Source organism: Erpetoichthys calabaricus, chromosome 7 (assembly GCF_900747795.2).
Source record: "Erpetoichthys calabaricus chromosome 7, fErpCal1.3, whole genome shotgun sequence".
Lineage (NCBI taxonomy): Eukaryota > Metazoa > Chordata > Cladistia > Polypteriformes > Polypteridae > Erpetoichthys > Erpetoichthys calabaricus.
Genome location: NC_041400.2, coordinates 31,933,768 through 31,961,668, shown reverse-complemented (window position 1 = coordinate 31,961,668; position 27,901 = coordinate 31,933,768). Strand labels below are relative to the sequence as shown.

At 37.8% G+C, this 27,901-nt stretch overlaps 1 protein-coding gene across 3 annotated transcripts in view; it reads right to left on the bottom strand.

The window, feature by feature from the left end:
* Nucleotides 1–27,901, bottom strand: part of shc3 (SHC (Src homology 2 domain containing) transforming protein 3) — a 267,622-nt gene that overhangs the window by 114,214 nt on the left and 125,507 nt on the right. The window contains exon 1 of one of the 3 annotated variants that reach the window (XM_051929723.1): nucleotides 20,380–20,448. The exons of the other annotated variants lie outside the window; for them this stretch is intronic. The gene's annotated coding sequence lies outside the window, so the exon portion shown is untranslated. Of the gene's footprint in view, nucleotides 1–20,379; nucleotides 20,449–27,901 lie in introns of those variants that run through there. 3 annotated transcript variants of the gene reach the window in all.

Genomic DNA, 27,901 nt, shown 5'->3' with positions numbered 1-27,901 from the left:
TCCTCCCAGATACAAATGCACCACAACAGTGTCAGTTCAGATAAAATGCTTTTAATTTAGACAATACCTTCATAAAGGGTTCTTTTGTTCAAAAATACAGCACAGCACATCTCTTTCATTTCCCTTTTCTTCCTTTTCATTTTCTAAAACCTTTACTGCTCCCAAACAAGCTTTGTCCTTCCTCTATACCCGACTCCAACTCCCTGGCATTGAATTGAGTGCACTCTTTTAACTCCTGACCCAGGAGTACTTCTGCTGCATAATCTGTTGCCTCAGGGAAACACAATGGCAGGATACAACAGTCCTTATATTGTCTCTATCTGAGAGATCCCCCTGGTAGTCCCCACAGTACCCAAAAGGGCAGGCCCAAGAGACCACAACTCCCAGGGTGCCTGCAGGCATCAATTAAGATGCTACCACCCAGTGTACGGGGGGAAAATTTACCCATAGCAGGCAGTCACCCACTGTGCTGACCTTTCCAGTTTCCAGGTCCATCCCGGGTGCTGCTCAGTGGCTGTTAGGATGCCAGCCTCAATGTACAGTGCTTCCGGAAAGTATTCACAGCGCATCACTTTTTCCACATTTTGTATGTTACAGCCTTATTCAAAAATGGGTTAAATTAATTTTTTCCTCAGAATTCTACACACAACACCCCATAATGACAACGTGAAAAAAGTTTACTTGAGGTTCTGCAAATTTATTAAAAATACAAAAATTGAGAAAGCACATGTACATAAGTATTCACAGCCTTTGCCATGAAGCTCAAAATTGAGCTCAGGTGCATCCCGTTTCCCCTGATCATCCTTGAGATGTTTCAGCAGCTTAATTGGAGTCCACCTGTGGTAAATTCAGTTGATTGGACATGATTTAGAAAGGCACACACCTGTCTATATAAGGTCTCACAGTTGACAGTTCATGCCAGAGCACAAACCAAGCATGAAGTCAAAGGAATTGTCTGTAGACCTCCGAGACAGGATTGTCTCAAGGCACAAATCTGGGGAAGGTTACAGAAACATTTCTGCTGCTTTGAAGGTCCCAATGAGCACAGTGGCCTCCATCATCTGTAAGTGGAATAAGTTCGAAACCACCAGGACTCTTCCTAGAGCTGGCCGGCCATCTAAACTGAGCAATTGGGGGAGAAGGGCCTTAGTCAGGGAGGTGACCAAGAACCTGATGGTCACTTTGTCAGAGCTCCAGAGGTCCTCTGTGGAGAGAGGAGAACCTTCCAGAAGGACAACCATCTCTGCAGCAATCTACCAATCAGGCCTGTATGGTAGAGTGGCCAGACGGAAGCCACTCCTTAGTAAAAGGCACATGGCAGCACGCCTGGAGTTTGCCAAAAGGCACCCGAAGGACTCTCAGACCATGAGAAAGAAAATTCTCTGGTCTGATGAGACAAAGATTGAACCCTTTGGTGTGAATGCCAGGCGTCACGTTTGGAGGAAACCGGGCACCGCTCATCACCAGGCCAATACCATCCCTACAGTGAAGCATGGTGGTGGCAGCATCATGCTGTGGGGATGTTTTTCAGCAGCAGGAACTGGGAGACTAGTCAGGATAAAGGGAAAGATGACTGCAGCAATGTACAGAGACATCCTGGATGAAAACCTGCTCCAGAGCGCTCTTGACCTCAGACTGGGGCGACGGTTCATCTTTCAGCAGGACAACGACCCTAAGCACACAGCCAAGATATCAAAGGAGTGGCTTCAGGACAACTCTGTGAATGTCCTTGAGTGGCCCAGCCAGAGCCCAGACTTGAACATCTCTGGAGAGATCTTAAAATGGCTGTGCACCGACGCTTTCCATCCAACCTGATGGAGCTTGAGAGGTGCTGCAAAAAGGAATGGGCAAAACTGTCCAAGGATAGGTGTGCCAAGCTTGTGGCATCATATTCAAAAAGACTTGAGGCTGTAATTGCTGCCAAAGGTGCATTGACAAAGTATTGAGCAAAGGCCGTGAATACTTATGTACATGTGATTTCTCAGTTTTTTTATTTTTAATAAATTTGCAAAAACCTCAAGTAAACTTTTTTCACGTTGTTATTATGGGGTGTTGTTTGTAGAATTCTGAGGAAAAAAATGAATTTAATCCCTTTTGGAATAAGGCTGTAACATAACAAAATGTGGAAAAAGTGATGCGCTGTGAATACTTTCCAGATGCACTGTAATTGCTATAAAAGCCTTCCACATCCAGGTCTTGGCATACGAAGATGTTGTCGCTCCCTCCCTGGCTTTCCATTATCAAGGCTTCCAAATTTGTCCCTAACAACCCCTACATTTATCACTACCTCAAAAGCCTAAAATTAGGATCTGATGCACCAAATTAGGTGCAAATGATAAGCAATCAGAGTGAATCCTCTTTGGATCAGTCTTATTTAAAACTCAGAAATTTAGTCTCCAGCTCTCTCTGTTGATGTCAAAGTATATGAGTCTATCATTGGAAAGAGGCTGCACAAATTAGATTTAAACAGGAGATGTACCAGGAAGAAACATTTGTTGTCTAGAAAGAATATCAGGGCAAGACTAAAGTTTGCTTATGAACACCTAAGCAAAGATTGGAACTTTTGGAACAAAGTACTCTGGACAGACAAGGCAAAGACAGAGTTATTTAACCATTGTACCAGAAGACATGTTTCGAGATAACCAAAAATATTTTACTTGAAGAACATCTGTAAAGCACAGTGGTATAAATGTTATGGTCTGGAACTGCTTTTCTGCATTAGGGCCTGGACAGGTCTCAATCATAGAATCCATTAGGAGTTTGTCATTGTAATAGAGGGTGTCTGAGGATCACGTCAGACCATCTGTCAGAAGCTTGAAGTTCAATCAAAAGTTGACCTTGCAGCATGACAGCAAGGCTAAACAGACCAGTAAATCCACCAAGAAATGGCTGAAAAAAAAGAGAAATGTAAAGTTTTGGAATGGCCAAGTCAAACCCTGAATCTGAATCTCATTGAGATGCTGGGGAATGGGGGGTGAGAAACAGGCTGCATATAAGACATCTGTCAAACATCACACTAAAAGAATTCTGCATGGAGGTGTGGGAAAACCTTTCTTCTAGTTGATGTCAGACAGACAGTTAAAGGAAATACCTACCTGAGGGGACAATAGCAGCTATTAAAGCCAAGGGAGGACTTACTTTTTCCACTGACAGTAATGGTATATCTGTTAATGTTTTAATAAATAAGTTATCACAAAGTCCAATTTGTATTATTTTTTATCAATTGCTTCTCCTTTATCTAAAGATACTATTTAAATGAAGATCAAACATTTATATGTCCACATATGTTAAAAAAGAAAGAAAAACATGTCATTTCGTACACTTCCTTATTCAGTCCACTGTACAAACTCTATCCCACTGTCCCTTATATGCTTTTGACACCTGAATTCAAACATTCATCTCCTAGAATAAGTATTGGAATCTTAGGAATGCTTTGTCAGTAATCTACTGTAAAAGAGTGAGTTCTGAAGAAAGAATACAATGTGAATGGGCAGCGAAGGCAGAGAATTACTGGAACGGGTCACAAAAACTTTAGTTTTATCAATCAAGCATGCTTTTTTAAACAAGATGATGGGACAGTCATGCCCTTTTATTTTATGTGGAACCCACATCCTGAACTGAGTTCACAATTTAAAGATTATGTCAGGCCACCAAGGAAAGACATAAACCTTTATATTTTTTTAATATTGGCCACAATTTCCTTTTTCAGCTCAATGATGGCCACTTTTTGGTACTCTCTACCTCAGTCTGAATTATTTCAGTCTCCACTTCTAAAGTTGACTGAACCTCCAAATCTTCTTAGTTTCATTAAAATACAGTATTCACATTCTTTAGCTGTTAATACTATTACTTTACAGTTCCAAAGTCAGGATTCAAATCTTGACACAGAGACAGGCTATGTGGACCCTACATATTCACTCTGTACCAATGTGGGCTTTCTCTGGCTACTCCATGTTCTTCCCACCTCCCAAACAGGCACAAAATAAGCTGAGGCCTTGAATAAGTGAGTGTGTCTATGGTTGGTTTCTGTCTTGGAACTGATGCAGTTAAGATAGGCTCTGGCCTCCTGCAAAGTTACACTGGGGAAAGCAAGTTTAAAAATAAATGAAGGAACTTTTTTGCTTTGACCACTCAATGTACTCTTTTGCTGGTTTTCAGTACTTCTTACATGTATTCACTTCTGCAGAGTCAAATTAAATCTCTAGCACGTCAATATTTGTTTATATAGAAAAACACTTGAAAGATTATACTGTAAATAAAAAATATAAAAGAAAGCTTGATTCATATTTTCGGTTGCGACCATTTGGAAAAGAGGCTGGGGTATACATGGATATATTGTTTGTTGTATTTGTTCTACTCTTTTTATACCCTTTATTTTTCTCCAAATATCTCATATATTGTGGGTGGAGAGGTGGGTCTGAGCCAGCAACTGGAAGGTTGCCGGTTCGAATCACATAAACGCCAGAAGTGACTCTACTCTGTTGGGCCCTTGAGCAAAGCCCTTAACCTGCAATTGCTCCATCCTGGGCATGACATTAACCTACATCCAGCCCTTCTAGTAGGTGCTCCAACCTGCAGGGAAAGCTTGGGGGTTGGTGGAAGAATAGGCACTCCAGCCAACATAAACCATCTGAACTAGTGTGGTGCTGAGGTGTCACCCATTGCATGGTTGCACTTGGGTCCTAATCTGGGATCCTAAGGTGGTTTGTCATGTGGTGGGTATGGCAACATGCTATATCAGCACATGCTCCTTACCTCATATCTCATATGCAGTATCTTTATCAACCTTTGCATGTTATGCTGGGTTTACATACTTCTGGGTCATAGCAATTGCAAGAACTATATACTCATGTGCATAAATAGCACAGATAAAATATTTCAAAAATACCATTGGGATTCTAGTATTTCTATCATTGTTATAACTATTATTAAATGTGTAGATGAGTGTAATATCAAAGCCACAAAGCTCAAGCAGCACAGTATAGTGGACTAAAGAACTAACCCACCTTTAGTACTTTTATTGAAGCACATTCAGAGCTCCTCTAGGCTAAAACCCATCCATGTTTTACTGATGACTCAATGTCCTTATCCTTTAATCTTTCAAGTAATGTTCTGTCCATTTCTCTTGAACACATAGTCCAGAAAGAACTCAATTGTTCTTTTTATATGGCAACAATCTATTAGATCTTCTTCAATCCGGATACAGCAAGGGCCATTGTACTGAGACAGTACTGTTTGCTTCACAAAAACAATTAGATATGCTTGAGTTGCTTCTCTTTATTATATCCTTATCCTTATTGGTCTTTCATCAGCTTTCGATACTGTTAACCACTCCTTGCACATGTCTTCTCTCAATAAACGTGGAAGGAGCTGTTCTACGTTGGACTGGTATAAATCCTTGTCTTCAGGTATGCCACAGGGATCAGTGTTGGGTCCTTTTCTCTTTTCTCACTACATTCATTCCATAGGCAGGCTGTTCTCTAAGTATTACCTTTAATGATGCCACAGTTTTTACTTCAATCACGGTCAAGTATCCTGGAGTGACTCTGGACTCGACACTTTCATTCATCAAATATATTTCCTCAATGACCAAATCCTGTTGTTTCTTTCTTCATAATATTCTGAGGATTCTACACTCCCTCACTAAATATGCCACGCAACTCCTTGTTCAGGCACCAGGTCTCTCTCTCAGCTGGACTACTGCAACTCTCTCCTGGCATAGCTTCCTTCAACTTATATCTGACCTCACCAGCTTCTCCAGAATGCAGCTGCTCAACTGATGTTCAATTTCTTTCCTATTACTTCATATTGCTGCAAGGATTCTGTTCAAATCTCTGACTTATGGTTCTCTGAATGATTCCTCTTAATATCTCCAGTCTTGGAACTCACCATATGTCAATTCAAGAAGTCTTCTGCCTCTGCCTGTCTGCTGACCATCTCTCCTCTTAGCAGACATGTCAAAACTGTATGATGCTTCTTCATTCTTGGTTCCTTTATTGAAAGTGCTCCAATTTATTCATGTTTTGGTGCCATTCATTAAATATTTTGGCTGTTCTTTGTTTCTCTCCTTCAGGATAGCTGCTGTTGCCTTGACCACGAGTTTAGGATTCTGATGTTTGTCTAGTTGCAGGTTAAATTATATAGTAGCAGTACTATAGCCTGTTGTTTGGTTTTTATCTTATTCTCTGTTGCCTTTGACACTTGCACCTTATAGTCATTCTTGAATGTATTGTGATTACCTTTATAAGATGACCTGGATAAAGGCATCTGCTAAATTAAAATAAATAAATAATAATAGTATTTCTCAATGTATCTATATCCGCATTTACACTAATATTCTGATATGATCTGACTCCAATTTTTCACATATCTGACAACCCAGAACCATACGGTATCCAATTTTTGAGATCAAATACAGGGCACTTTCATAATGTGGTATGAATTTCTGCTTCATATGCGATCATCCATATCCGAGTTTAAAAAGTCAGATCAAATTTTTGCTCAAGGATGTGGCTTGAAAAACTTGGTAAAAGAAGAGATTTGCATGGAGAGAGACAATTGTACAGATATGAAAAGATTTTTTGTCTTATTTGAAAGTTCTTCAGCCATTGTGATCCATTGAAGCAGTTAACAATACAGTACCGCCACTCTTTACTCCTGATATGTATCTATATTCTTCCCTGAACGGAGGTGGAGTAAATCACCGCAGAGAATGCTGAGGCATAAAATGGCATAACCCTTTTGTGCTGACTCAGCATGTTTAGAAAACAGTCTCTGCTTCTAAAACATAGAAAACTAAAGAGCATCAGCAGAAAAAAAGTCTCCAGGGATCTGTGTTAACACACTTCCTGCATCATTACATTATGACGCATGTGCAAGGCAATCATTTCACATAAGCCGAATGTGTAAGTTAATCGTCACGCCATGCCTAGACCATGTAATATGAACAACACACACATCAGATTGGATTTCTTTACCAATTCTGATTCAGGCAGTGTAAACACAGCACGTAAGGTTGCAAACCTGCTACTCTCTTCTTCTCATCCCAAGGTATTTTCGAGAATGTGGAGAGACTGTGGAGCCTAGCACCTTCGGCTTCATTCTAGTTCTAAACCCTGATACCCTAACATTTCTAGTGGTTTTATTTTTGCCGCAGTATGAAACATACTGTGTTTTTTTTTTCAATTGGATTTTTCTGTAGCACTTCATATTTCATGCATAGCATTTATGGAATAACAGCACGGTATCCATGGCTTACTTCTTGAATGATTCACATTAATATTCACACACCTTGTGATAAAATGTCACTCTAGATTAAAATATTTGATAAAAAATGGAATGAAGTATTAATGTGTAGTACATAACATTTATTCACTGCATAGCACAATTGTTAGCCCTGATACTTTACTGAGGCAACAGTGCTGGGCCCACATCTCAGTCTCAGTTTGTGTGAAATTTGCAACTTCTTCCTGTGTTTGCTTGGGTTTTACACATTATTCTGTTTTTTATCCCATATCATGAAGACAACTTCATTAAGTTAACCTGTGAATGTCAGTTGCTAATTAAAACATCCAGCTCCATGGTTTATATTACATTTTTTTCATTTGGTTGACATCTCAGAAATGGATGGGGTTGGGCTGGGAGGAAGTCAGTGTTGATTTTTTTCTTCTTTGTCCTAACATATACTGAAGTTGCTGTGTAATGATTTTTCACAATAATAAAAATTTGATCACAAAGAAAATTATCCAGCTTATCTTTAGAGATGTGGGAGGAAGCCCCATGAAGACACAGGAAGAAACGTACAAATGAAGATTGAGCACAGGATATGTCACTGTAACATAGATCTTGCACATTCTCCACCATCTTTTGTTTACTACACATCCCAAACACTTTCTGTCAGCTCAAATGTGATTGTTAATTTGCCTCACTTTAAGATCTGTTTGTATGAAACAACTAGCAAACTGTTGTCCCACACAGCATAACCCTTTCTCTTGAGTCCAGCTCTGGCAGGTGGTGTGATGTAGTGGTTTAGGCATTCAAACTCTGAAGTTGTTGGTTCAAATCCTGCTACTGACACTGTGTGACCATGAGCAAGTTGTATCACCTACCTGTGGTCCAATTGGAAAAACAAAAGAAATTAATCTAATTGCATCTTAAATGTTGCAAGTTGCCAAAAGCATTAGCCAAATAATAAGTATTCAGTATTCAATAAGTATCAGTGTTCCTGATTTCCCTATGGAAGGTACCATATAAAGCTAAAGCTGAGTGACACATTTATTTGTAACATGCATAGCAACAGAGCTCATTAGGAAAAGTGCTTTATAAAATTAAAGCTGCTTAAGTTTTATAATGCACTGTGATAGTTCTTGCAGTGAAAGACTATATTCAATGAAGATTGACATATGATGGTGATAGTGGTAGTGTTGCGAATGAATTGTGGTATACCAAATGAATAAAACCACTTTGCAAAACACTTCATAAGATGTCAGTCAATATAAAATGCAATATGTAAAATATAGACTTAATATATTTTATTTTATTTATTTATTAAGTGGGAAACATTGCAGTACAGTGATTAATGTTACTGTCTTATAGGATCTCTCATTGATTGTGTGGCGCTTGCATGTCCTTCATGTCTGGGTTGGCTTATTTCCTGATGATCTGCTTTTCCTTCAACATCCCACATGACATGTGTTTTAGGCTAAATGGCAGTTCCAAACTGGCCATATTTGAGTGTGACTGCATATACCCCCTGGGATTAATAAAGTATCTATCTATCTATCTATCTATCTATCTATCTATCTATCTATCTATCTATCTATCTATCTATCTATCTATCTATCTATCTATCTATCTATCTATCTATCTATCTATCTATCTATCTATCTATCTATCTATCTATCTATCTATCTATCTATGTATACGTATAAGTGGTCCCTGAGATTTCTAGCCTAATACCCAATGCTGCCAGGATAGGCTCTAATCATAGGGATCCTTAATTAGATTAAGCCAGTTTTAAACCATTATGTTAATTGTGTAAAGAACTTAATTATAGCTTTCTGTGTCAAGCTTGATATAGTACTGTACCTACGATAAAAAATAAAATTATAAAAAATATATATATAAATAACTAACATGATTGATTACCATGATTATTGTTTCACATTCAAATTCACCATATAAAAACATGGCGTGAATGCTTTGCAATAAAATTCATAATGTTCACTATAAAATATGTATTATTATTATTAAGTATTAAATTACAGATTCATTTTCTTTATGCTAAATTACATCATTCAAACAAATGTACACCTCAAACTTCATGCAGCATGACTTTTATATAATAAAAAAAAGATAAAGGGTCCTTGAGCGCAGATGTTAAATACACAAAAATGTAAACTTACATTTTTCCTGAGTAGAAACTGTGAATTCATTATAATGAGAATCTGCAAATAGTACAAAAACCTGGCAGAGTTCTATTCATTTGTGTTACTATCACAAGAGCTTTTAACAGTATCTTATGCATCCTCAATTAAAAAAAGGACACTTGGGACTTTAAAAAAATAACAAATGCTCATATAAGCGTACATTTACCCGAAGAGCTGTTACATAAGAACAACAATGTGAAAACCAGGCTGTCACTGAAGCAAACAGGAAAAAAGGTGTTTCTGTTACTTCGCAGTAGAAATGAAACGATAGGCTTGGGGAGTTAATCTGCATAGTCGTGACCACTTAGACTTGTCAAGCTCTCTCTGAGGAGAAATAATTAAAGCTGCAGGAGGAGGCAGTGGAGACTGGGAAGTGCCGTAGGTGTGCAGACCATTCGCTGTTATCATCATATTAACTGCAACGTGATGTGCACAATAACAGGGACTACAGAATGGAGATAGACACAAATCCTGAAAAGTCAACCTGTACAAATGAGTTGCACAATTTCCCCTGTAACAGGAATCCTAAAGCACCTAGGAGGTGGGTATAAATCAGAAAAGACTAATAGCTATTTCACATTGGCACTATGCTTCTCTGCCATGACATTTTTAAACATAATCATGTCAAAGTGGCACTATCATATCCATCCATCTGTTTTTTCCCCATTTGATTTAGCAAGTAGCTGTTATCTATCCCAGCAGCATTGGTCAATACATATAAACCATACATGGAGAGGATTCTCAAAACCTGTGTTCTGCAGCTCCCTACTTCTTGCTCTAAAATCACATCACTATAAAACTCAGCATTAGGCTGTAATTGTAACATGACATATTGTTTTTTAATAATTTAATTGATTGATTGATTGATTTAATAATTCCAGAAGCTAATGACATGCTGGAGTATGTTTCATCTGGAAAGGGGATGGCCCATTTACTTGAGCCATGAGTTTATTTTGTGATCTCAACTTTACTATGTGCAGACTAGAATGTTAAGTATTTAGACTCTCAGAATGGAAACATATAATGGCATAGGTGGCATTGCCAGGCATACTGTCAAGTAAAGTAAATACCCCACTCAGTTTATATCTGAGCTATAGCCCACCTTAAGTGAATCCCCTCTTTTACATTTTGTTTAAAGTTGATTGGAACAAAATGGGAATAGACTTCCAGGGCGGGACACAACTGGAGGCTGAGATTGCACCTTTACAAGATAATTATATATTTTTATCATCCCTAAAGTACACCATGTAATAATTTGCTGTAACTGGGAAAAACAAGTTGAGTCACAGACCAAACCACGGTTGAATTCTAGGAAATACACTCTGCTTCGGGATTTTAAAAGATTCATATATTTTCAATATATTTGTATACATCAAGCAACAGTGAATTAAATATAATTTTACATCAAAATATTTTTTACTACATTCAAGTTTGACACTTTGTCAAATGAAAGCCTTTCTAAAGTTTCCTCACTTTCTACGTTGCATGTTACACTATCTGCGATAAAGATGTAGGTAGCATTTCAAAACTGTAGCATTGCTTTCAAAAGAACACACTTGTAGATAATCTAATCTAATAAGTCAGTGTTGGGGAAGAGGAATGAGCTCTCCAAAAAATATACACTTCCTCAATCTATGTGTATCATAGCCAAACTGATCTTAAAATTGCACATCACATGTACCATATTCAACTGAGACCATCCAAAATGTATGTTGCTCAAGACTCTTCTTTTGAGAGACATGGCCAGGCACCATTTTCTTTCAGTCTATTGCTTATGGACAGTCTCCTGCTTAAACTCATTGTCATCAAAATCTGTTCGTTTATTTATTACAGTGGATGGTCTTAGATTCACAATAACCCCTAATCCTGTACATCACCTTATCCTTCTCAATTAGAAGAATCCTAGCTAACCTACCTTAAAACAATAGAAAATGAATGTCTTGTTGAACATAAAATATCAGAAAATTAAATATATTTTACAAAGAGCAACTCAAAAGCTTTTTTTTAGAATATAGCAGATATTTATTAACCAAAGTGGCTGATCTATTGCTAACATTTCAGATATTTTAGTGGCTCTAAATGATTCCTTCATGTTTTATAGCTCTGCTTCCTGAACAAGTAAAGATTGGATACCTGTTCTGAATAAGATACTGTATGTCTTACTGATCTGTAATATATGCATTACAGTGAAACTGTGAATTCAATAACTTGTTTTAAAACAAGAAGACTTAGACATTATAGGCAGGATTGCTTATTTAGTCATTATGCTTGTTTGGTGTATTTTGTGTGTTGATGAATTTTTTTAATGACAAATTTTTTGTAAGTTGCTTTAAGAAGGCTATACATACAGTGGGCGAAAAAGTATTTGATCCCCTGCTGAATTTGTAAGTTTGCTCACTTACAAAGAAATGAACAGTCTCTAAGCTTTATGGTAGTTTCACTTTAATGGAGAGAGACAGAATTTCAACCAAAAATCCAGAAAAAAACACATTACATAAAAATTATAAATTGAATTGCATGTCATTGAGTGAATGAAGTATTTGATCCCCTACAACCCAGTCAGAATTCTGGCTCCCACAGATTGGCGATTACAATCAATCAATCAATTAATTACAGATAATCCTGATCTCAGCTCGTTATATGTAAAAAGCACACCTCTCCACAGAATCAATTTCTTCCATTCCAACCTCTCCACCACCATTTGTAAGACCAAAGAGCTGTCAAAGGACATCAGGGACAAGAATGTAGACCTGCACAAGGTTGGAGTGGGCTACAAGACCATCAGCATGGAGCTTGGTGAGAAGGTGACAACTGTTGGCGTGATTATTTGGAAATGGAAGAAATATAAAATGACCATCAATCGCCTTCGGTCTGGATCTGCATGCAAGATCTTGCCTCATGGAGTGAGGATGATCATGAGAAAGGTGAGGGATCAGCCCAAAACTACACGTGAGGAGCTTGTTAATGATCTGAAGGCAGTTGGGACCACAGTCACCAAGAACACCATTGGTAATACACTATGCCGTAATGGATTGAAAACCTGCAGTGTCTGCAAGGTCCCCATGCTCAAGAAGGCACATGTACAGGCCCAGATGTTCACTGGGAATCTTAATTTAAGATTTTATGAAACTACACGTTCTAATGAGCTGAATCAAATACTCATGTTAATGTTATGTTAAAGATTTATTTTCGCATTATCTATGACTAGTACTAGTATGCTTCTTTAAGCTGAAAAAAAGAATTAGCCACTCGGGCAAAAGAAGCTCTTGCTTTTGAAAGAAGTGTCACAGTCATTTCTTAGGAACTTCGTCTGGTGGTTCTCTCTCAGGAGAGAAGACAACTCCTTCCGGGAAGCCTGGCTTTCTTATGGCATGTAGGCCAGAAGGGACGGAGTTAAGTGCCAGAGTTGGACGGGTTTCTCTGAGCTGTGGGGAGAGAGGGACAAGAGAACATCTGTGGCAGCACCCTTTCTTGCCCCAGCAGGTTATCACATACCTCGATCAAAACTGTGAGGAGTTCCTCCAACGCATAATTTCCACAAGCAAAAAAATGTATTTTTGACACCAGCGTTGCACTAAAAAAATACTGGCAACCTTTTGATGGTGAGATTTGCCATGTATTGACAGGACCTTGGTTTTCAGACAGCAAAGGTCTTGAATAGCTTGCATAGTTTGAAAGTCAGAAAATAAGTCAAAGGATTTAGAAACAAGGTTACATTTTAAGACAAATAAAGTAAACACATATTCTAAAAGAACAGCTGCTTAAATATTATTTAATAGTTTTCTGAATATTTCCCTTCCCTTCAGAAAGCTGGCAGCAAGTTCAAACAATACTACATTCAACCTCATCATCATCTTTTGATTAAATGAAAATTGATTGTCTTTTGTAATTTAACTGTCCATTGTTTTCATTCAATATACTTCCTAGTTAACCCTGAAATAATTATAATGTGTACAAGTCAGTATGAGAAATAAGCACATTAAAATACTGTATGAATCAATTTTAAATTGTTGAAGGCAATTACTTGGTGGACTTTTTTTATAATTCAACATTTTGAATTATAAAACCAACATAACATCAACCAACCCATCATTCTCACTACGTTTGTTCAGAATTTCTGGAAGGTAACATTTTCTGAAGGTTTTCATTCAAACAGATATGGTATATTACACATCCATCCATCCATTTTCCAACCCGCTGAATCCTAACTACAGGGTCACGGGGGTCTGCTGGAGCCAATCCCAGCCAACACAGGAACCAATCCTGGGCAGGGTGCCAACCCACCGCAGGACACACGCAAACACACCCACACACTAGGGCCAATTTAGAATCGCCAATCCACCTAACCTGCATGTCTTTGGACTGTGGAAGAAAACCGGAGCAAACCCACACAGACACAGGGAAAACATGCAAACTTCATGCAGGGAGGACCCGGGAAGCGAACCCAGGTCTCCTAACTGCGAGGCAGCAGTGCTACCACTGCACCACCATATATTACACAGTTCAATGCAAATTATTTGTATATAGAGCTATTCACAGAAAAGTGGCATAGATCTGTTGATCTGACCTAGACCAGTTGGGCAACCCCCTACTTAATAAATTTAACTTAGGAGATTTTGTCCTGCATCTTACAAGCATTCTCTGGTATAACACATAAGGTTAATATCTACGTGTCTTTCTTTGAAAGAAAAATTTGATTTAAGGTCAGCCATAGCTGCTTTTAAAGAGTTCAGTTAGAATGAAAGTCATCAGCCACTGTTACACTATGTTGCGTTAACAAAATACCGTCTTAGTGACCAGTATTACAAAGAAAACAAATTCATAAGTATTATTCCTATTTTCAAGAAACCACAGTATATCAAGTATCAAAAGTTTCAAATATGTGATTTATTCCTCTGAGACATATTCTTCAAACATGCAGGTTTAAAACTTAGATTTTTTTGTCCTTACCTCCTGTGAGTTGCCATGTACACAGCTTTTCTGCCACTTTAGGAAACTTACGCAAAATGACATTTTCTTAGAAATGCAAACAGCAAAAAGATAAATAAATAAAAATGATAAATCCTCTCAAAAGAAAATTTGGTTGGCTTAGTCCCGTAGATGCATACAAAGTCACAACAATGATCCTGCAAATTCATTTATCTAACTGATAAGGAAAAGGGACCCAGCTTGTCACCAGTGAACAAACACCTCCAGTTCCGGACCATTTTCCATATAATGATGCAATACCTTTGCCTGAGCACACAGGAGTAGATTAGTGTTGCATTTGATCTTAACGCCCACTTCAGTATTCCAGTCATTCGACTGCCTAATTATACGCAGATTTCCAGAATAAGCTGAAGATATCATTTTAATGATAAAAATATGAAAATAATTCAGAAAAGCAAGAGGATAACTGACACAACTGGGAGAATACACCCATCTGTGTACATTACTCCAATTAAACCACATTTGTAACAAGCACGCCATGCATCACTTGACTGGACAAACAGTTTAACTGTGGGCATTAAGATGATTCTTTTTTCAGTCTGTTATATTTAGCATCACAAACACAGAGCAGCCATTTGTGGAGCTAAAGGCAAAGCACATAAATCTCAACGCCTGCTGATTACGCACAGCAAATACTGAAGCCTTCCAGAAAAAAGAGGCTTGACATTGTTCACAACAAAAAAAAATCTCAACATGCCATGCTGTCTAGAGCCTGTGTGGGTGAAATAGAAATCTAAAAAATTTAAATCTTTCTAAATGAGTGACAAAGAGAAACAAAGTCAGGTTTACTTGGCTTTCTTGCCAAAGAAATGAAAAGTGTGTTTCTTGTGTTCTACAGACTTTCCCCTGCTAGAAAGAGTCACTGTTTATATTTTTATAATTCACATTGACTTTTTCTTTTTTATGGCATGTAGAGGTTGGCAACTTTATACTGTCTGCACAGATGACATCTATTAAAACATAATGCTTCCATGTTTGTCTCCAGCATCAGTAAGTGCTGTGCATGAGGCAGCTGCTCTTCACAACATTTACAATGGCTAAAGCTTTCGAAAAATAATTTAAATACTACTTAACTGCCACAAGCTAAGATTCACAATGTTTGTTACGGGTGAAAATCCCAAGTGTACATAGTAAAGTTTAAAAAAGAACTGTTGTTTGTTATGAGTCATTGACTTGGAATAGATTTGCAGGCTGCATTAAAGCTGCAGTCAAAAAATTTCTCCTGTTTAATTTATAGCAAAGATGGCTAACATTGTGACTGAGAATAGCTATTTCATGAAATTGGTGTGGTAAAAATGACAGAGATCCATGTTAATGGGCGCAACCTTTTTAGTCACGTTTCACTTTCAAAGATGCTTTTTTAATTATCCTTTTCTACCCATTATCTAAACCACTTTTTCCAATTTCAGGTTAATCACCACTACCTATACTAGCCCATCTCACATCATACACATTCACTCACACAGAGAAAATCCAATAGTTCATCCTTGAAAGGTAGACATAAACCAACATCAATTGTATAAATACAAGATTGATACATGTGTCTTATTGTCTAATGTGATGAACTGGAAACAACTAGTTTGATAGTTTAGACCACACAACCACTTATTCTGGTCACATTTAAGTTTCAAACAAAGATGACATGGTGCTGATGTGATCAAGCTGTTGCCTCACACCTGCAGATTTCTGCAGATTCCTGGAGCAGAATGTCATCCCACCAACTACCTCCATGGAGTTTGATCATTCTCTCCGTCTATATTGCTTTTACTTCAGGTACTTTGATCCTCTTCCCACATACTACATACAAGCACATTAGGGTAACTGGAGGCCCAGAATTTTTCCCATAAGAGGGAGTAGGCTATGTAGTGGCACCCCAAACAGAGTTAGTTCTCGCCTGCTTTTGCTGGGATGGACACACTCCACGGGACACCCTAAACTACGACTGTGGAAGATTGTGGGTTCGCTTCCCGGTTCCTCCCTGTGTGGATAGCGCTTTGACTACTGAGAAAAGCGCTATATAAATGTAATGGATTATTATTATTAAACTGGATAAGCAGATTAGGAAATGAAGAAATGTATCAGTTAAAAACAATCATCTTTTGCTTATCCAAAAACAGAACAGTGTATAAACAGCAAAAAGACCTTTACAGTCTGATTCATGAATCTTACCTAAAGTTTACATTCACATCTAAATCCTGATATAAACATAATTTGCCAACTTTGACCACAGTGAAATTGCTTTTTTATCATTACTTTATTTCCATAGTTGATTATTGTTATCATCTTGTAAATAAAGCAAGCAAAGGGACACTAATGCAGATCACTGTGTTATTGGGGGATGATGAATTCATTTGGGATGAGTACCACTGTGCAAGCAAAATCTAGATCAGGGATCCCCCACTCCGCTCCTGCAGGACCACAGTTGCTGTAGGTTTTCATTCTAACCCTTTTCTTAATTAGTGACCTGTTTTTGCTGCTAATTAAATTCTTTTGAATTAAACTTTAATTGACTTGTTTGTTTAAGATTTGTTCCCCTGAATTTCTTCATTGTTTCTTTTAATTGCTTCATTTCTTTCCTTAAGTGGCTCCCCTCCAACAGAAATTAAATGTGAACTTAGTAAACCAACAGAAAACCAATTAAGTCAGAGCCTCAAACCTTTAACCAATTTCACTCCAACCAGTTGCTTAATTAGGCGCTGAGTCTTGTCGTCAATTAAATCCATTCTTTAATTACATGGCTTATTGCTGCTCTAATTGTGCAACAGCATAGATTTCCGAAATGGTTGATTTTCTCTTTTCTAAGAGCACTGTTAAAATATTTTTGGGACCTGAGCAGATCAACATTCCTGAGACCTTCATCTTTCTTTATTTTCAGATATTGTATGATGGACACCAGTTGTTTTGGCTCATTTTGTATCTCATTATTGCTTGGCAGCTAATTAAGGAAAAAGAAACAATCAAGGGGTCTGAGTCTTCAAGAGCAAGTCAATTAAAATTAATTCAAAAGAAGTTAATTAGCAGCAAAAACAGGTCACTAATTAAGAAAAGGGTTAGAATGAAAACCTGCAGTCTCTGTGAAGCTGGGGACCCCTGGTCTAGATGAATGTTACAGTAAAAGAAATATATGGCATCTAAGCTGACAAGAGTTACAACTTAAGTGAATTTATATGAAGAGCCAGCTAAAAACTGAAAGCTTAAAGGGGGAGAAAAACACACACCAATGCTTTCATGTTGTCACACACCTTTGTTAACACAGATTTTCCCATCATTCTATGACCTATCTAAGGTGTCATTCATTTGCACATTCCTGTTGTTTCTTCGGTTACCCGTGTATGAGACATGCATAATATGAGAATATACAGTAAACAATCAGACAAAGATTGGACCTAAAATCAAAAATCTTAATTGTGTTCCTCAGGCTATGTTACTGTAACAAAGTTACTTCATCTGATAATTAGATATCAAAGAATAATGTATCATTTGAAGGTACATTTATATTCAGGTTTCATTTGTAAATTTGATTTTAATTCCAATGTTGCCTTCCTGGTTAATTAGAAAAGGATAAATGGGCCTTGTGGTAATGTATTTGCTGAGGTGGGATCGGAAAAAGAGAATTAAGTTTCTGATCACCAAACTTGTTGGAGTGAAAACTTGCAACTACTATAACCTTCCAGGGCGGTGGTTGCCCATCTCTTACCTAGAGCATTGTTTTTAGCATGAGGACCTAAAATGGTTTAAGCATTGTATCAACAAGTATACTACTTACTATCCATTGCAAAAAAAAAATAATAATCTTGAATTAATCCAGTTATAAGCATCAGGTCATCGTTATGCAGAATGAAAGAAACCAGTCCTGGACCACTCACACTAACTCATATTGAGTTAATTTAGAGTTGTCAGTTAAGCTAACCTGGACGTCTGTAGAGTATGACATAAAACTAAGATATCCAGATGAAATCCACACAATCAAAGACCATGCTGTAAACTGGGGTTTGCTCCCAACAGATTTGATGTAACAATACTAACAGCTGTGCCACTGTGTTGCTTACATTTTCTCCAAAATAATAAAAACATAAGAAAAAATAAAAAGTGGATAGCGTACTGTACATGTGCTATCAATAGTATCAGCATGACCTCCTGTACAGTAAGCACATACAAAAGAATCAAGACACTTGCATGTTTATTCATTCAATCAGCTGTTTTCTGAACTCACTTAGTCTATCCATGGCAGCATACGGTGCAAGACATGTCGTGATTCTGCTGTTGTCCTGTTTAAAGGTATGATTCGACAGCCAATTTCCTATTTTTTAAAGACCACGAACCTCATGGTAAATGGACAGAAACATCAAAACTCAAACACAAACAAATAATAAGTATGCCCACTGTTGGAAATCAGTATGCATACCCACATATGGTACTGACTGCCCGCTAACATCAATTTCCTGTCTTTTTGAAGCAGTTTTTCCATCTTAATTCAAAGGGGATCTAAGCATGCTACCTGAAATGTTACCTTGCACTAGTAGTGCACATATTAAACTGTTTTGGCTGACTTCTGGCATTACCCTTCATTTTCTAACCATCTTATCCAGATTGAGGTTGCAAGGAGCTGAACATATTTGGGTGCAAGGCATGAACCAACCATGCATGGCGTGCTAGTGTTTTGCATGGCACAACCACACATGAACCAGCTCAGGTCCAATTTTGAGTTGTTATTCTCCCTAATACATATGTCCTTTGAGATTTACAGTTGTACTATGTTATATGCAAATAGAAGGTAAAACCAATTTTAATAATACTCTAAGCTCTTATATGGCATGTACTTTGTGGCAAGGTGACTTAAATGTTGTCAGAGCAGATCCCAAGTCCATCAGATCTTGGGCCTGACAAGACATTAGGCCTCCCCAATATCCCTCAAACTCTTCTGACGGCCAGAACAAAAATATAGGCACACTGAATAAAAGAGTACTATTCAACCAAATCTGATGTTTATTTGTATTTATTTATAACACAATCTAATAACTTTGATACACTAGCTGAGTAGATAGATACAACATAATTTAAATAACAATCATCTGCGTTGGGTTCAGCTTCTAAGACTCAATTGGTTTATATGGCTGAGGGACTCTTAATACTGAGCCCAACAGACCAATATGGGGTTTCCTTTATGGGTGTTGCACTGTATATCATAGAACTGTGAGAATAATCCCCTTAATTATTGGCAATGCTGAACAGGGCACAGATTGAACATTACTTATTATGATTTGTAACTAACTTCACACAAAAAAAAACTGCACTCTGCTTGTTCACTTTCTTAAGTGTCTTATGATGGTGTGCTCGCTATACAAAACAAAGCGTTGCTTGTTTCGGATAGATGAAAATCAACAAGCAAAAGTTGCTGTCAAACAGCTGACAAAGTGAAGCATACAAACAATAAAATACAGAGTTGTCCGTCTTTTAATTTTTAAAGTGGCGTTCTTCTTAGTCTTAACGATGCTACTTCTAGAAGGACCCACCCGGGCGAGAAGGGTCTAGCTGTTGGACCCAGGTAGACCGTCACGTGTCCAGGTACATCAGGCACATTTTGCGAGGAAGCCCACTCAATACACACGCCTGTTTGGGGACCAGAGGGTTATTTTGGCCTCGAGGACATCAGGTGAGAAAGCTACGAATCACTTTCGGGCAAGACGTTGGAACTTAGCAAAACTTAGAAGGGTAACGAACCGTCAACGTCTACATCTACGCAAAGACCGTAACTGCAAAACAGATGCGCAAGCACAAATGTACAAACAATACATAAACTGTCTAAAAACAAAACGGAACATGACACTGCGTAGCTGCGTAACAGGCAATTCGAGAACCATTCAAGTACCTGCAAGTTACAAAAATAACAGTGACTGGTGGGTTAAAGTGACAACACGGCATGAATGCGAGTCTGTTATATTTAGAAATTTTCCAAGCTTACCCGTAGTTTCGAAGACGATGGTGAAGAGACAGTTAATTGCTTTGAAAGGTGGCGCCACCGCTCGTTGCGCGGTCCCGAATCCAGAGACTGCAGGTGCAGCGGCGTGCATAAGATCGAGAACGCGCGCCTTGCGGGCGACCCCAGTTCCCAGTGCTTTGCGCTCTGTTGGCGCTTCTAAGGCAAGCTGTTTCAGTAATGATGCTTTTCGTCCTGCATATTTAAAAGTATTTTTTACGAAATTTGATTTTTAAAAATTCATAATCTGCAAAGATTAAGAACGTGAGACCGATAATTTAGCCTCTACATGAAAATAAACAATTATCCAATGCATGACTGTGAGCGAAACCCAAATCCTGCAGCATTATTTGCAAGAAAGGAAACTGCCATGGACAGACACGGGATAAATTTAGAGTACTTGAAGAGAAAATCATTCGGATACGGGAAATTGAGCAAACTCTATATGTACAATTACTAAGACTTAAACCCAGGATGGTGGATTTGTGAGGAAGGAGCGCTATTCACTGCGCCAATGATGCAACTTTAGAAATACAGTAGTTAAAATGTCTTGCCACTAAAGGTGCATTAGTGAAATGCAGAAACTTGTAATCATGAAGTTAACTTCAACTGAAAGTTCAGTTAAAGAAAAAGTTCTTTCATTACAGTTCCTAAAATGGATCTGAGGATTAAGACATTTCAAAAGCCAATTAAATACCAGAACAAAATACTTGTAATTTGCAAATGACGTTCGCACCTTCAGCTTTATGTGGTCTATATAAAGATGAATCTTGTTATTAGAACTGGTGTATTCATTACCTTGTCACTGAAAAGCCTAGCGTTCTGAGGAACAATGAGTGCCTCAAGATTGCTCAACCTACAGTTAGTTTTCCTGTTTTTATTTAGATGAGTTTAGTCTTTTCATAGCGTGGTGGTTAAGTAATTAGTAGCATATTATTGCTTTATGGATCCAGCATCCCAAATTTGAATCCCACACCTGGTTGTTTGTATGCAGTTCACACATTCTTCCCGTGTCTGTAGGTTTTATCTGGATTTAATATATATGGCAGCTGAGCCCTCATAAAATTACTCTAGTGGTCAAATGCTGGTCTTAAAACAGCAAACTTGCCAGTTTATTTCCACTACTGACTCAGTGTTTGACCCAGAGTAAGGTAACTTAATTCCAGTACTAAGGCTGCATAAATATGTGAAATAGTACCATTATAATTTGTAAACTGATTTGGATAAAATAATTTAGTATAAATATACACATTTATTTATTGAACCCGATTAATGAACTTTCAAGCACACAGTCATATTATCAGTATTGGCCTCAACGTGAGTGCTGCTAGAAATCTTTGATGAGGAAGAATTGAGGTTTTAAACAGATGTCTGCAAGAATTAAAGCTGTTGAACAATATGTTGGATTTGATATCTACTATTTTGTAAAGTGTAGTTTTAATTTTGAATGATTAAGAGTACTGAAGCTGCAGATTTATTTTATAGTAATTTCTGGGTAATTAGCTCTCTTTTATATACTGTATATAAAATGTGTGTGCTTATTTACATGTGCACAGTATACTGGTACCTTATGTATACCTTATACCAATATTGTACATACTGTATATGTCCCCAGAAAAACGCTGACTTCGCTTTCTTCTGTGTCACAAAACTCCCACCTCTTCAACTTCTGACCATAAATAAGACCATAAGAAGCTTTAAGTCAGTGTTCAGCCACCTATGGCTGTGTCTGTGAGCAGAGTTTCCTTACTATCTATCTATCTATCTATCTATCTATCTATCTATCTATCTATCTATCTATCTATCTATCTATCTATCTATCTATCTATCTGTCTGTCTGTCTGTCTGTCTGTCTGTCTGTCTGTCTGTCTGTCTGTCTGTCTACATTGCTTTTATTTATTTTTCAATATAAGGAGTGTATTTTGCACTCTTGACAGCATTTGTGTTAGATAGCCTATAAACAAACTACTGGTTATTCTGCAACCAAGATCACCACTTTCTTTCTTGGCAGCTCTTGGATGCCATTCTGATTTTCCACGGTTCCACATGCTTCCTTCATCTGGCAATTTGTTAAACAAAATGCATGGTGACCCCATGAACATGGTATGGTTAGTTCAAATGGAGTTAATGAAGTGAATCAAAAGATGCTGTGTGTTTTAAGACTTGAAGAACTTTTCTGAGTGGTCACACAAGCCTTACATTTTCAAGAAGTGGATTAAAAATGTGGGAATTGATGGGTATAATATGGTCCAACCATGTGAAGGGTCTTTCTCAATTGGAATCTTGCAAGCAAAGTCATAAGCCAGGCTTTGCCAAAAAAATGTAATAATTAATTAAATGATAAAATGAATTTCCCACTTCCTACAGGTGATTTGTCATGTGGTGGGTGCAGCAACGTACTATCAGTGCATGCTCCCAACCCTACAGCTCACTGAATGTTCTTTTTAAAGTGCTTGAGGATAAATTGCACATTTCCTTATAAGGGACAATCAGGCCAATGTCACTATTTCTTAGTGATCTCTCATATAAAGCAGTCAGTTGCAGTTTGAATTTATGGGCTACAGTTATCAGATGTCATATGAGTCATAAAGTCAAGTAAAGTCACATGCTTATATGCATGAGACATATATGTGTATGTGTAAGCATATTCTGTTTTTTGTGATACTGTCACAAGTATAAAAATATGTGTTGCTGCAGTTACATGTGATATTTACATCATTTCTTATTAACTAATTTACATAAACATAATAATTTAACATATTTGCCAAACTGAAATTTTTGTAAAGTAGTTCTGTATTTTTGTTTAACCAAGCCAGGTGACATTCATCTATGCCATTAAGATTAGAGTTTAAAACATATATCAGGCAATGGTGTGCTTTTTTCTTATTCCTTTATTGTTTTCACAAAAATATTTAAATGTTCATAATGCTCTTTTTAAAAGTTGAAATGATTAAAAACTGGAGATCATGAGCTAATTAATTATAAGTTAATTAGATGATGATGCTTAATGTTTGAAACTTCAAACAGAGCGTCATTTCTGCATTGTGGCTTATCAATCTTATGTACAACATTTTTGTCAGAATTACTATACTCACTGAGCAAATTATGAGGACCACTTTACTAATACTGGGTACTTGCTCTCAAAATGGCTTAAATTCTTCATGGCATGGATTTCACAAGATGTTGGAAACATTTATTTGAAATTCTGATCCATGCATCGGGCAGATTTGTTAGCTGCACTTTCATGCTGTGAATCACCCATTCACTGAACTCATTGTCGTGTTCAGGAAACCAGTTGGAGATGACTTTTGCTTTGTGATGTGGTGCATTATCCTGCTGGAAGTAGCCATTAGACGATGGGTGAATTGTGGTCATGAACGGATGCACTTGCACTCAGCAACAATACTCAAAGAGGCATTCAACCAACGACTGACTGGTGTTAACAGGCTCAAGAAAACGTTCCCCACACTATTACATCACCATCACCAGCCTTGACTGTTGACACAAGGCAGGTTGGGTGTATGGATTCATGCTGTTGGAACCAAATTATGACCCTACCATCTGTGCACCTCAGCAGAAGTCGAGTCAAGATCACCAGTCAAGATCATCATACCAGGCTATGTGTTTCCAGTCATAAACTGTCCAGGTTTGGTGAGCCTGTGCCCACTGCAGCATCAGCTTTCAGTTCTTGGCTGACATGAGTGGATTCCAATGTGGTCTTCTGCTGTTGTAGCCTGTTTGCCTCAAATTTCATGTTGTGCATTCAGAGATGCTTTTCTGTTCACCACATTTTCACAGAGTGATTATCTGAGTTACCAAATCCTTTCTGTCAGCCCAAACCAGTCCGGCAATTCTCCTCTGACCTCTCATCAATGTATTTCTGTCAACTGAACTGCTGCTCACTAAATTATTTTTTTTTGCACTATTCTGAGTAAATTCTAGAGACAATTGTGCATAAAAAATCCTAAGAGATCAGCAGTTACAGAAATTCTTAAACCAGCCAGTCTGGCAACAAAAATGGTCACAATCACTTAGCGTACATTTTTTCCCTGTTGTGGTGTTTTATGTAAAGGTCTGAAGGTCCTGACTTGTATCTGCACAATTTTATGCAGTTTTCATGAGTTTTGCGCTAGGTATATCAATTTTCTTCCCATATCACCACAAATGTGTATGTTAGATTAATTGCAGAGTGTGTATGTGGATGGGTCCTGCAATGAAGTAGCACCCCATGTGGTTTAGATTCATGGCATATGTGAAAGAGAAGCCGGTGATACCAAAATGGTTTAAGAATCCTTGAGAATGTGTTATTACCGTAAGTTCAAAATTATGTTGTCTAAATTAGTTTGAGGTGTGCTCAATTTTAATGTTCTTTGTTGTGTTTTCACAAGGTACTCTGAGACCAGTACACAGCAACAGACTAAACATGCGCAGACCTCTCACAAAATCTTTCACAGCATCTGCAGCAAGTCACTCTGGTAGCTCACAACATCAGCAGTAGATTCTTCGATGGCTAGAATTTCTGTGGATTCATAACAGCAAAACTTTTTTTTTATCTTAAAAAAAGTCATCAGGTAAAAGAGCTGAAATAGTCAGCCTTACAAAATAGACTTTCCAGAGGAGGTTCAGTCTAATACTGCTCAGGGCCTCAGATGATTTCTACTTGGAACTGTTAAGTACAGTATTTTGATCTGCTTTAAAGAGAATGCTTAGGTTGTGGGCTGGGCAGTAGACCTAGCATAGCACTTTTCTCCTGTCCTCTTAATTACCCCCTTTTATTTTCATCCTTGTTTTCCCTTTTCACTTTCATTTACAGTCCTTTATCATACTTGTCAGTATCTGAGTAATCTGTAATGTTTCTGCTACTACTTTACTGTTTTTTATGTAGATTGACTATTGAAATATCCATTTTCTACATGAATCATCTGAAATTTCAGCACATTAGATGCCTTGTGCCCAAGAGATTCAACACTATTTTCTCAATATTGCTCCATGTAGATGGAGAAGAAGAGGACATGAGTTATTATGAAAATCAGTAACATTTCTTAGATGGACTGGTCTCATGTTTAAGGTTGGTTCCCAAAGAAATGGTGTCTATGCCTGCAACATTGACCAAAAGGCAGGAACCAAACCTGAGTAGGGAGTTAATTCACTACAGAGCATATCCATGCATGTAATTGATAGATCAGCTTCACATCCACATCTTGGGGATGTGAGAAACAGGAAAACATTCAAAGAAATGGGGAGATCACCCCAACACCACACAGAGGGTGAATGGTCCTCAGTTTGAGCCTTGTCTCCTGTATCTGTATAGCAATGGGATTAAGCATTTACTAGTGGGGAAGAAAAGTCTGCCGTTGTAGCACTGGCAACTACTTAGTCAACAGAGGACACTAAGGTTTCATTCATCATGCCATGTCAAACATAAAAATGACACAAATCATTTGAAATAATTCAGAAAGCATCTCTGTTAGAGAATATGCTGCAGTGCTTAAAATAGCTCATATTATTTTTTGCAAAGAAAGTCAAGTGGTAATTTTCATCAGTCATAGAACGTACCATGTTGTCGGAGATGTGCCATTTACCCTGTTGGACCCCAGGTCTTTGACATTGTTGTGTCTGTTTTGTGTGAAAACATGCAGCCCAGCCAAGCACACACAAATGTTAGTATGATTTAGTTTGGATTTGTGCATTTGTAGGCTAGCACCCATCCATTTTTGGTTTCTGCTTGCATCTTATGTTGTTGGGATGGACTCCAGCTCCTACAAGCCCAAGACAGATTAAGCTGGCATAGTAAAGAATGAATGGATGGATAATTATATATGGCTAATAAATTTCAACTTATCAGTAAAGGACCACTCACCTCAACTTTGAATCACTGAGGCAAAATGTGAAAATGTATGTGAATCACTTAAAATAAATAATTGTAAACTCAACTCAAAGTTAAACTCCCAAGCAGAGTGTCTGAGACGGATACAACTGCAGACCAGAGTGCAGCAATGTCCACTTAGATTTTCTGCTTTATTCCTGTTGCTTTTCTGAACTCATGTTGTAAATGGTCAATATCTTCTGGCCACAAGATGGAGACAAAGAACAAAGCAACACTAAATGTCACATCAAAAAGAAAATTTTTAACATATTCAGTTGAGTGTGTCTTCATAACTGATGGAAATGAATAAAATGACACTTTAAGTAAATATGTGTGTTTTTACAAAACTATGATGTGCTTATATTTCATCACAACAAAACTGATTCATCAATCAATTCAATAAAAATACTTACATAGAAATAAAAATGTTTAAAGTTCACAAAGAGGAAGTGTGAACTTACAGACTGTCAACATCTATGAATAGCCACAAAAAGTATGGATTGACCCACAGCCATTATGACAGAGCGCTGTTCTGTGTGCACCACTACTTGGTGATAGCAACAGGTTTGATTTGTCTGAAGGTCAGTTGTCTAGTCTGACCTACCCAGCGGCCTACTCCAGTTATTGCGTTACTCACCCTTTTGATGTTGTCTAGGGACAGGCATTGTGTGTATGAAAGCTGACAACTAGTGAATGTTCATCTGTTAGCACAATGCGTATAATGCAGTGTCAGGTAATAAGGAATACCGGTGTTTTGAATCTCACAAACAGAAGAGAGTCTTGTCTGTCTGATGTCTTGTTTTTTTATGTACTATGACGGATTTGAAAAAAGAAAATGGACAGAGAATGAGGCTGAACTCATCTTACGTGTAATCACTTAGTAAAGTACAGGTTCCACCAGGTAGCACATTGTTTTCTGTCAGAAAAAGGGCAGAACTTCTAATACTTTAGAAGGGTGAAACTGTGCTGAAAAGTTGTCAGGTAATTTGACGTTCCTAGTGATTTCTAGTCATATTAATTGACATACTCAGATGATGAGATTAACAACTGCAGTTGATAGTATTGACATATCCTCCGAATAGAAGTTTAGTAATGGGATATTGACTTTACATGATTAGGAATTGCTGGGCATGACAAATTATATCGCTGCATCATGGCTTTCCAGCAGTTTCACACTTCCAAAGTTGACCTAAGTTGCTAGGCCCAGTCACACACTCACACATAGCCATAAGGGGCTAGTGCAGTACGGTCATTTAATCTAATAAATACAGTATTACAATTTGAGAAAGAAACAGGAGTATTCAGAGAAAACCCACAAAAACATGGGATGAATATGCAGATTTCCCAAAGACAGCAAACCATGCATTGGATTTGGATGCTCAGTCTACTAGACATGAGTGCAGCTTGTGCAGTACACCACCGTACTAATCATTACCAATACAGTATAAGACACTACTAACAAAAGACAAAACACTGTGCAAAATATACATTAGGCTAACTTCTATCTGGGGTGATGTAGTAATCACACTTACGTTTTACAGTTCTAGATACCCGAGACTCGTTTTAGTCCAGGATCCTACCTGATTTGAAATTCCATACTCTTTCCGTATCCATGTGGATTTTCCCTAGGTGCTCAGGCTT